Raw genomic sequence first — 11,259 nt, 5'->3', positions numbered from 1 at the left:
AAAGATTTTGGGAGAGTACATGCTGAACTAGATTTGCAGGGATGTAAAATGTTTTTCACAGTACAGTAGGATTAGCCGTGTTACTTGTTCTCTCATTTTGCAAATTTTACCAAAATAACGTTCGGTTAGTTTAAAGGATTTTTCTGCGCACCATTCTGGATTATTGCGCTCGCAAATTGTGTTTTGTTCGATTAAAAAGACATCAAGGTTTGAAAGTTTTTTGAGAAATACTTTTTGCGCTGTGACATATCAGGTATTTCAACTGCCTCGTTATTAGATACATCGTCGCCCGAGAACTTGTATGATCCAGAGACCGGAGCGCGTTCAGGCCAATGTCGACTCTATAAGCCTCCAGAAATTCTGCGGGAAATAGTTATTATTTAGATGCTTTTGTTTACACACGTCTCACATGTTTCACTCGACTTTGACACTCAACTATTTTTTTTTGTTTAACTAAGAATTAATACTTTCACTGCGTTTGATACTAACGTCCTAAATTAGCAATACTAGTGGAACAGTAATCAAGCAATGGATTTTTTTGGGAAAGTACAGTTAATTTTTATGTTTTAGCAGCAATGTGTTCTATTTTCTATTAATTTTTAGGTACATATTTTTAGTCACAATTTTGGTAGTTATTTTTTACTTTTATTTTTAGCAATAACAAATAGTCCAAACATGAAAAAATAAAAAAAAATTAAAATCGGAAAATCTAAAATTTAGAAATCGAGAAATTGAACAATCGTATAATTGAAAACTCGAAACATCGAAAAACTGGAAAATCCAAAAATTAAAAAAAAATGGAAAATCAGAAATATAATGAATTCCGAAAATTGAAAAACTGAAATATGCATAGAAGAACTAAAAACTGGAGAAATCGAAAAATCTAGAATTTTAAAAATTGAAAAATTAAAATATCGAAAAGTTGAAAAATTGCGAAATCGTATCAGTGAAACATCGGACAATTGAGAAATCGAAAAATAAGAAAATGGAGAAATCGAAAATTTGAAGAATGGAAAAATTGAAAATGTCAAAAATTAAAATACTGAAAAATTGAAACATCAAAAGTTGAAAAATCGAAAAACCGAAAAGTCGAAAAATCTCAATAATTATCTCAGGATTATGCTACTAAAAAATTGATAACATCATCTCAAAATTTTGCTGAATAAATTCTACTAAAAATGTGCAAAATATGATGAGTTTGTAATTGTAATTTATCATTGCATTAATATTTTTTTAGATTTGCTTATATACCTAGATGGCTCAAAAAATTAATGAATGAGTCAATTTATTCTATTGATTAAATCAGTCTCGACTCACTCCATTTTCCCATAAATTTTTGGAATACTGTTATTTTTAGTCTAATCCACATTGATTTACGTGTCGTTGCAAAATGTTGATGATTTCATCACAAAATTGTGTACCTAAAGTAAAAATTTAACTCGAAAATGCTGGATATGTTTCATTGTATTTTAGGGGCGAGGGAAGTTCTGTCGAAACAACTTTCCACCAATTTTTCTTGCTGTTATATTTGAACATAAACAGTTTATTTTATATCTTTTTAAAACATTATAAAGAAAATAAAAAGTTGTGTTAGACTGAACCTTGTGGGTTTCTCAATCTATTTTCCGCATTTTAAACTTTCAACTCAATTTCTCTCAAAATAGATAGAAATGGATTTCGATGGTTATTTCCCTGTACCCTTCATTCCAAAATAAATAAGCTTATCTGGTGTTGTTTACCGATTTGCATTTTATGACGGACTCCCTACAGTGACCATAATCTCTCCTCTCTTGGGTCGCTACCTGCCGTGCATCCGTACTTTGGGTTGCATAGTTACAAAAAATAATTCTTCTCACTGAAACCGATTTTGCGGCCGACGACTGGGGACCCTTAAGTGTATTAATGGTATGTTTTATGGTGGTGGAAGGGAGGTTATCCTATTATTTTTCATCGTGAGTTTGCATTTAAGTATTTAAAGCGATAGAGATGTGTGTCAATATGTAGATAACTCAAATTAACTTATGAATTAAACCTTTTCCTGAACTTATTCTTCAAGAAGGAACTGTGTTTTGTTGTGCCTGCTCTAATCCGATAAGTATTTTTACATCTGTGGACGCAGTACGCAGTTTTTCTATTTACAAATACATACTTTAGAATCACCGGAAAAATTTTTGTTAGAATATTTGGAAAAATATTTAAAAATAAATTGTTACCAAAATAGTAATTAGAGCTTATTCGAAAGCAGAAGTACACAGCAATAAAAGAGCGCAGATACCAGTATTTGAAACACCATTCAGTACGCATGAGCACTACTTTCTCAGAATCAGCGGCATCGAGAACGAACTTCCTTTACTCTTTGGACCTGTTTTGTACGTTCTTATACTAACGCGTGCAACGTGTAAACCCCAATAACAACACTAATGGTCCGCCACTGAGTCGTCCATACTCTTCGCCCATTTTCGCGCTTCGCACATTCATCCCTCCCGCTCGATGTACTTCTGGTTTCAAATAAGCTCTAAATAGTCGATTACTACTATTTTTTAATTCGTTCTGTTTACCTATATTTATTTTTTAATATAAGAATATTATCTTAAAAAATGTCATTTATTTGTCAGTGAGATCTAATTAAACACTTTGCAATGTGATTTATGTATTTTTTGTAATAAAAGGTAAGGTGTTTTTGCAATTTGTAAATAAATTTAGTTCGCTTTTTTTTATTTTTGGAGCATATGCAACTGCATATCTCTGCATACAGGGTGACTGCGAAATAAGTGCAAATATTTTAACCACGGCATCCCCCACCCTAGCAGAGCCGAAATATAGAAAAAACAAATTAAAAATCGAATGGGGCAAAACCCCCATGAACCACCCTCGATACGAAGGCACTGAGCCACCTTGTAAACAGAGTTGGAAAAACGTTCGAATAAAAACGACCTAAACACTTTCAGTTTCAATTAAAAGTAAAACCGACTTTTTGCTGCTTATCATTCTTTCATTCATTTACTCATTCATCGTTAAAGGTCAGTGTGAAAGTTTTTTGGTAATTTTGATTCTGATGGATGTTTGGTCCTTGTCACAACGATTTTAGATTGTTTATTGGAACAGAAATAAGAGCAACTTAGAATGCTACTACCTTTTTACAAGAAATGTTGAAAATGTTGTCCTTGACTAGCAATACAGGCGTCAGAGCGTCGCAAGAGGTTTGCTGATAGGTAAAAAAACACCGGAGTAGCGGCTGCCACTTTCACTTGTTGAAGCTCTTCGATAATTTCTGGACACTGTTGATTTCCACAAACGAACTGTTTCATCCAACCGATACACATTTATCGAAAACCGTCTCTTGCAATCGTACTTGTTGACGAACATGTGGAGTTTGATCGGACAAAAAGTGAGTTACACAACGTGGACAATCAGCGGGCTCCAAACCCTTTACTTTGTCAACATGGTATGGATGTGGCCGTATTCTTTTAATGTAGGATGCACTACAAGCTGTGAAAATCCAACTTCTTCTTTCTGTCCTATCACGGCCACGATCGTGAGTTTGAAGTTGAAGGTACCATGATCTCGGAGTTGCTGTACCACTCTGGATTCTGGATTCTTAAATTATGGGGGCTGACCGTAGCCAGCCGGCACTTAGGCCTCGCCTTTGGGCCCATTGTACCTTCCCCAAGTCCATATCAGGGTGTTTTCCCGCTCCTCTACTCGTCAAGCCACCCAACTGCTTGAATGTACTTGAGTAATGCAGAGGGTGGAAACTCCCTGATATTTGCCATACTAGGCCAGATGTCCCCTAGTATGGATTCCCTGTAGGAGGCTAGGGCTGGACACTCACGAAGAATGTGCTCAGCTGTTTCCTCTTCTTCATTGCATCCACGACAGATTGGGTCTGTTACCACCCCTATCGTATGTAGATGTTTGTTAAACTGGTAATGTCCCGTAAGGAATCCTACCAGTTTACGCAGTTTGTCCCTTGAAAGTGAGAGATAAAATTTCGTCAACTTACGGTCTGGTGTCGCCATACAAGCTCTACTATGCCGACAGCTGCTCAATTTCACCCATATCTGCTCATGGCGTCTCTGGGTATATTGCTTTACGAGTTCGTTCGAGAGGGCGACCGAAGGCGTGATTGCCGGTTCGGGTCCCCAGAAGGGCATGCGCGCGGCTCGCTTCGCCATCTCATCTGCCCTCTCGTTTCCTTCGTTGCCACTGTGTCCTTTGATCCAACAAAGTTCCACACTATTCCTCTGCGTTACATACTTTAGCGTTTGTCTGCACTCCCAAACCAGCCCGGATCGAACCATACAGCTGTCCAGGGCTAGTAGTGCAGACTTGCTGTCAGTAAGTATGCGTATTGATTTGTTGCCGATTTCACGTTCAGCAATGATTCTAGCTCCCAGTATTATTCCCATCAGTTATGTTTGTAAGACAGACGTGTGGGTGCCGAGAGGTACACTGATTTGTGCGTTCAGTTGTTCGGAGTAGATGCCGGCTCCTGAACCACTATCTGTTTTGGCACCATCGACATAGATTTCTATGTCGGCTCGTCCTTCTGAATTATCATTCATTGATATTCTATATGCCTTCTCATATATTAATTTTGTGCCCATTCGGTCACACCCCATCCTTAACAAGGGTATTCTGTTGAACGCCTCCGTTAAGATCCGAGTGTGCTTCGTTGTGCGGCCTTGCTTGTTCCATACTCCCAGAGAGTGAAGTCTTAGAGACGTCGTCATTGCCGCTTCCTCTATGTAAAGGTTAAGAGGTGCTAAGCAAAGAAGAGTCTCCAGAGCCGCTGTGGGAGTGGTCCTCATTGCTCCTGTAACACTGAGACACGCCATTCTCTGAACGTGTTCAAGTTGCAGGGCTGTTGTTTTTTGTCTGGCTCTGGGCCACCAAACTAAAGCTCCATAGCACAGCATCGGTCTGACTATTGCCGTGTAGATCCAGAGGGCGATCTTGGGATTCAAACCCCACGACCTTCCCACCACCCTACGACATTGCCAAAGAGCCGAGCGTGCCTTTTCTACTTTATCATCTACATGCTTCTTCCAATTCAGTCGCCAGTCCAATACAACTCCCAGGTATTTGACTTCGTCCGAAAGTTGGAGCGTTGTGTTAAATATTTTTGGCATCTGTAGTGTACCAATTTTCCTTTTCCTGGTGAACAGGATTAGTTTCGTCTTTTCTCCATTAACGGAGAGATGGTATGGATGTGGCCGTATTCTTTTAATGTAGGATGCACTACAAGCTGTGAAAATCCAACTTCTTCTTTCTGTCCTATCACGGCCACGATCGTGAGTTTGAAGTTGAAGGTACCATGATCTCGGAGTTGCTGTACCACTCATGCAAATGTTCGCCCACACCAATTACCATATCGACACAATCTGCATGGGAAAACTCCACCATAAACCGATTTCACCGACCGCTCGATGCTAACTGGTCCTTTTCGTGTTTTTCACGTTGCGATTAAAAAAGTGCCTGATAAAGTCACTTTTTTGGTTCTTAATCCGACTCGCTCTGTTCCATTCATTGTAGTAATTATGTAGGTCACAAAACAGTCCAGCGGCGCTTACAACAATTTACATTTAATTTCAAATAATTTTTTCTAGACACTGCTACAACTTAGGACCGTGAATTTTACCCAGTGACACAATCATATTGTGAGCTATTCCCCATTTTTTTTTTTGCATGTATTTCGCAATCACCTTGTATATTAAGAAAGTTATTGCATATTTGCATAAATTTGATGCATGTCATATGATCATATTTCCCAAAATTTTGCTGCATATTTTCCGCTCTCTACTGATTATCATATCCAGATATATCCTTTACTACAGAAGTTGCTTGTTTTCGAAAAAATTGTGTAAGTACTGCATAATGCGTACCGTACGCAAGCAGCAACAGTTTGACGTACACGTTAAAACCTGTCAAAATGTCAATGTCCACAAAATGCGAATATAATGACAATTAATGGCGTTTTTACTTTCCTAGTACATCATTTTTTTTGAAATTTTAAATTTTCGCTTGAATTGGACCATTGCACCACTAAAAACCACTAATTAGTCTGTCCTATAGCCCCTAGAAAATACATAGTATCGTCACCGTGGAGCAAACCTGGCGGAAACTTAACAAAAATAAAAATTAAAAACACCATTTGACAGACCGCGAAATTTAAAATGGTTTTATGTCGAATTTAAAGTTTGTAGTTTATATACAAAATATGGAGTTTCAATTTGAATAAAATATAAAATTTAATCAATAAAATCTTATTTAATAATGATTAGTTATATTAATTGACTTTAAACAAAAAGACCACGCCAAGGCTACGTGACAACAACGGTTTACACACTGTTAACTCTCTGCTGACATAATTTGGTTCCAAACCAGGGGAATTTTTTTGCGTTACCAACTGCATTTGCTCCACTCGAACAACAATGGATGATGGTACTATGTATTTCTAGGGGCTATAGTCTGTCCAATAAATACGTAAATCCCTGGCAACTTAAGCAAAATGCGAAAGTAGTGAAACTTAATTATGTTTTTACTTCTCCAATCACTTCTGTTTGCTAAAGATGTCAATTTGCGACGGAGTTGTCTGTTAGGACTTCAGCAACCACTTGACATGTCCAGACACAATTCATAGTGTAGAAATATTTTTTTTTAATAATAAAATATATACTGCAAAATACTTACACTTAACTTGCTCAGTACATTCTTACGCGTAATATAAAGTCTTTTGTTGTTAAAAATCACTTTTTTGTAAATTAAATATTTTAGGAAAAAATAAGAATTATTCGAAACTGCCTGTTAAATGCGTACCGTACGCATGCAACAGGCAGTTTGGCACACAAGAAAATACCTGTCAGTCACCAAAATACGAAAATTTAAACAGTTAATAGTATTTAAACAGTACTAGAATTGTTTGTTAAAAATTTGAATTACTGCTTGAATTGGTCTGTTGAAATATTAAAAACCACTTATCTTGCCCAGATGCAATCTATACTGCAGACATTCCATGTTGTTGATAAAATGAAGCAAATACCTAATACTAATACTAAGTGTAACATGCTCAGAATGTTCGTACGCTAACACCACCAAAACTTTTATTGTTGAAAACCAATTCTTTTTACTCCCCGAGTGTAACTGAAGGAGGTATTGTAATCGAGTCCTTCAGCCGACTCTCTACTTTACATTTTGTCGATTTTTAGTGGCCCCTAGAACACGAAGATATAGGTTTTTGTTTACATTACAATCGCCGAAAGTTCCGAGTAGCCGAAGAACTGCATGTAAGCAAATTATGCTACTCGGTTTTGGCGTAAGTTATGTACATAATTTTTTGTACTGCTATTATTATTCTAATTATTATTATTATTATTACATACAATGTCCTACAGGCCGTAGCCCAATTATGGGACAAGGTTCAAACATGGCTAAAACAAATGGTTGAGTGGCATCTTTTAATTTGGTTAATTGAGCAGTTAAAAATATCTATTTTGTTCTCAATATTATTATAATTAGACAGCATTTGTGTAAGTGGCGAACTGATTCCACTGTTCGTACGTGGTGTTTCGAAGGAGAAAGTGTTTTTAGTGCGTGCATTTATTCTGTTGATCTTAAATTGAGTATTGAAAAGTATTGTAGGACACTCTAGGACTCCAATAATTATTTTAAATAACAATACAACAGAGTGCTCAATACGTCTGGCGAGCAGAGAAGACATATTAAGTCGATTGAGGAGGAATTCTTGAGGATGACCTCTAGGTGGGTAAACACCATCTAATACGTACACTGCCGTTTTCAGAAACCTCCGTTGGATTCGCTCAAGAGCAGAGATATGTATGTTATAAATAGGAGACCATACAACTGAAGGATACTCTAAACGAGATCTACAATAAGTTATATACAAAATTTTCAGTGTCTCTATATCTGCAAAACCTAAGGACTTAAAGGCAGATGCAGTAACAGATTGGATATGTGAGGCAAATGATAATTTTGAATCGAACACTACACCAAGATCACGTACAACTTCAGGTTTAGTAAGAAGAGTGCCATCTATATTATAATCAAAGAGAACAGGTGCTACTTTTTTCGTAAAGGTCATAACATAACACTTATTTTAATTCAGTACCTGATTATTGTTTTTACACCAATTAAAGATTTTATCAAGGCATTTCTGTAATCGTAGTGAATCATCATGAGTATTTATGACACTATAAATCTTTAAGTCATCCGCAAATAAAAGTGCATGCACATCTACAATTTCTACTATATCATTAATGAATATATCGAAGACCGAAGAGTAAGGGGCCCAGAACCGAACCCTGAGGAACACCCGTTTCCTGATGAAACAATTCAGATTGAAATCCATTAAGTTTGACAAACAAATAACGGTTAGACAAATATGAACCTAATAAGGAAATTAAAGAATCTGAAAATCCAAACCACTGCAATTTCTGAAGTAACATTTGATGGTCAATTTTGTCAAATGCCTTGGACAAATCAGCATAAATAACATCAACTTGACGTTGATTATCCAACGAATCGCACAAGAACTGAGTTATGGAGACAAGGTTGGTCTCAGTTGAACGTCCTCTGATAAATCCATGTTGGTTTGGGCAAAGCATTTGTGAAATATGGAAAGAGAAGTGTTACGAATTGAAAATTCGCAGTAGCTATTTCGGTTTTTTATTGGCATTCTCGGATCGGATTACATTTTGTTTACTCGTTTTTTTTTGTTTCGTCATTTCGTGCAATGGGTGGTTGGGTTGGGCACGGTGGCAATGAAGGACAACTTTGGTGGAGGGTTCGTCCCGAGCTTTTGACTCCCCCAGTCGCAAGACTGTCGCGATGATTCTGAGCTTGGAGGGGCTCAGATGAGTGTTTCAGCCTCGCTGTTTGTAGATCGGTCTTCTGGATCGTTTCAGCTTGGTTCTTGCTATAAGGAACTGGATGGATCGCGCCATCCCAGAGCTTCACTCTGAAATTCGATTTTCGTTCTGTTTGTTATTTTTGTTCGCGAATTTCATTTGCTTACCTAGGTGGGAACAAACGCCGTGGAGCGTCCCCTAGAGTCTTCGTCATTTCTGGAATCTTGATAGTCTTGTTTGTTTTTTTTTCTTTTGTTAATAACCATCGCATCCACTCATTAGTTACATCGATTAGGGATTTTCGTCGGAATTCGACCTTTCGTAAGTTTGCCACTAGAGGGCCAAACTTCCGTGAACTCTCGCTTCGTTACCTTGCCACGTCATCGCAGGTGGAAGGGAATCCATTTTGCTTTGGTACTCCGTGTTGAATGGTGTTGGGGGTTAGTGCTTTCCTCTTTTGCAGTTCGTTTTAGCAACCTTCTATTTGGTGTTACGTTTGGAATCGCATTCGTCTGATCTGTTGGGTCCCCTAAAAGGTGCTATCGCTGGGAGCGCATTTGTGAGCTGTGAAAGAAATAGTGCGTTCGAGCACTACGACTTCGTCGGATTTTTTGTTGATTAAGAGCACTAGACCATCCCGATAAAATCGGAGAAGCTGCAGTCGATCCGCAGGTAAATCTTTTGATTAGCTTTTCCCTGGCATCCCTTCGAACAGTGGTTATGGTTATTTTCATGTTAACGATAATATTTTACTACTTACCAAGTGCATGTGACATGTGGAACCCTTGGGGTTGACTGAGTTCGAACATCTTCTCAGACTTTGCTCTCCTTGCAGCTCTTTTGTTTTGTCGCTGATCTTGTTATTCCCGTGATCGAGAATTGGAGCCAGTTTTGAGTGGGAGAACGAATTCTATGAATTCCAACTGTCGTGGGCAGTTGTGAGCCCTCCCAGAACAGCTGGAGAGTTACCATCGGTTGGACAGGCCGTCGCAAAAAACCTCGACTCGACATCGACTGGAAATTCGCTGCGACGCCGCTGTGTTTCGACATCTCGTCGTGGATATCGAAGGAGGCAGGTGCCCATGGTACTTCCATTCCATCTCATTAAGTTTAAGTATTAGTCGCCTTACCTTTTTCTTTATTGTATCGCAAAACGTTTCGAAGTTCGGCGTAACTAGCACTCGCACATAACCTAGTAATAACAACCGGTAAGACTGTGACGCTCCGCTCTACGTGATACCTTCGTACGTTCGTTAGGACTACCGAGCGTGTGGCCTACTTCGTTTATCTCATAGCCCTCGAAATAATTAATCCAATCGTTATTCGTTACGACTCCAACTAATTTGTTCGCTTCGTAAACATCGTTCGTATCGCTCGTATTTATCGTTAATTAGTTCGTCGCCTTTCGTAATTAAACTATCGTTCGTATTGCTCGTATTTATCGTAAACCGTTAGTCGCATTAAATCGTTATCATTAATATCTTACTCATTTTCTTTTGCTTAATTATTTAGTTATTTCTCACTCTTACTTGTTTTTCTTTTTAATTAGTGACCTTAGGTTTTATTGTAATCAAATATTTTAAGTAACAGCTTGCAATTACAATAGTTAAATATTTTTCCGGTTTTTTGTTGTTGTAATTGTGTCTTAATAAAAACTGGTGGCGCCCTGGCGACGTCGCTACACAAAACAGTGTGCTCTCTCTTCTTTGCGAACCTCTAGCGACCTAACCCTTTGCACCCGCAGGAACTCACCCCTTCTCCACTAGCAGGCCGGCAACGAGCTGTGAGTTTGGCTCGTAACAGAAGAAAGGATGTAATACTAATTCAAATACTTTAGCGAAATTGCTAATAATGGCAACTGGTCTATAGTTTTCTATATTGGACTTATCCCCCTGTTTGTACACTGGGCAAATTCTTGAAGTTTTCCACTGATCTGGATACTTACAAGATTTTATTATACTAAGATTAAACAGAGTAGTCAATGGTCTCGCGAAAACATTCACACAATCCCTTACAACAAAAGCTGGCATCTGATCAGGACCACTAGTCATTTTAGGCTTCAGTTTTTTGATTGCCAAATACCCATTTTCTTCTGTAATACTTTTTAAAATCAAGAGATTTTTATTCAAACTCGAACAATTTAAATCAGATGGAATTTTATTTGTATTTATAAATGACTGGACAAAATGTTTCGCAAATCCGTCGACTATCTCTTTCGGATCAGCCAAATTAATACCGTTGTAGGTCATATCTGATGGAATATTAACAGAGCTTTTTTTCGATTTCATAAATGACCAGAAGACCTTTGGGTCAGACTTAATGCAATTATTCATTTGTTGTAAATAACATTTATACTTCTCTTTTATTTTTGATTTCAATTGTGTTCTCAAAT

The sequence above is a fragment of the Zophobas morio genome, unplaced genomic scaffold (assembly GCF_036711695.1).
Source record: "Zophobas morio isolate AGI-343-1 ecotype UQ-CSIRO unplaced genomic scaffold, CSIRO_AGI_Zmor_V1 ptg000006l, whole genome shotgun sequence".
Lineage (NCBI taxonomy): Eukaryota > Metazoa > Arthropoda > Insecta > Coleoptera > Tenebrionidae > Zophobas > Zophobas morio.
This window is presented reverse-complemented; position numbering follows the sequence as displayed.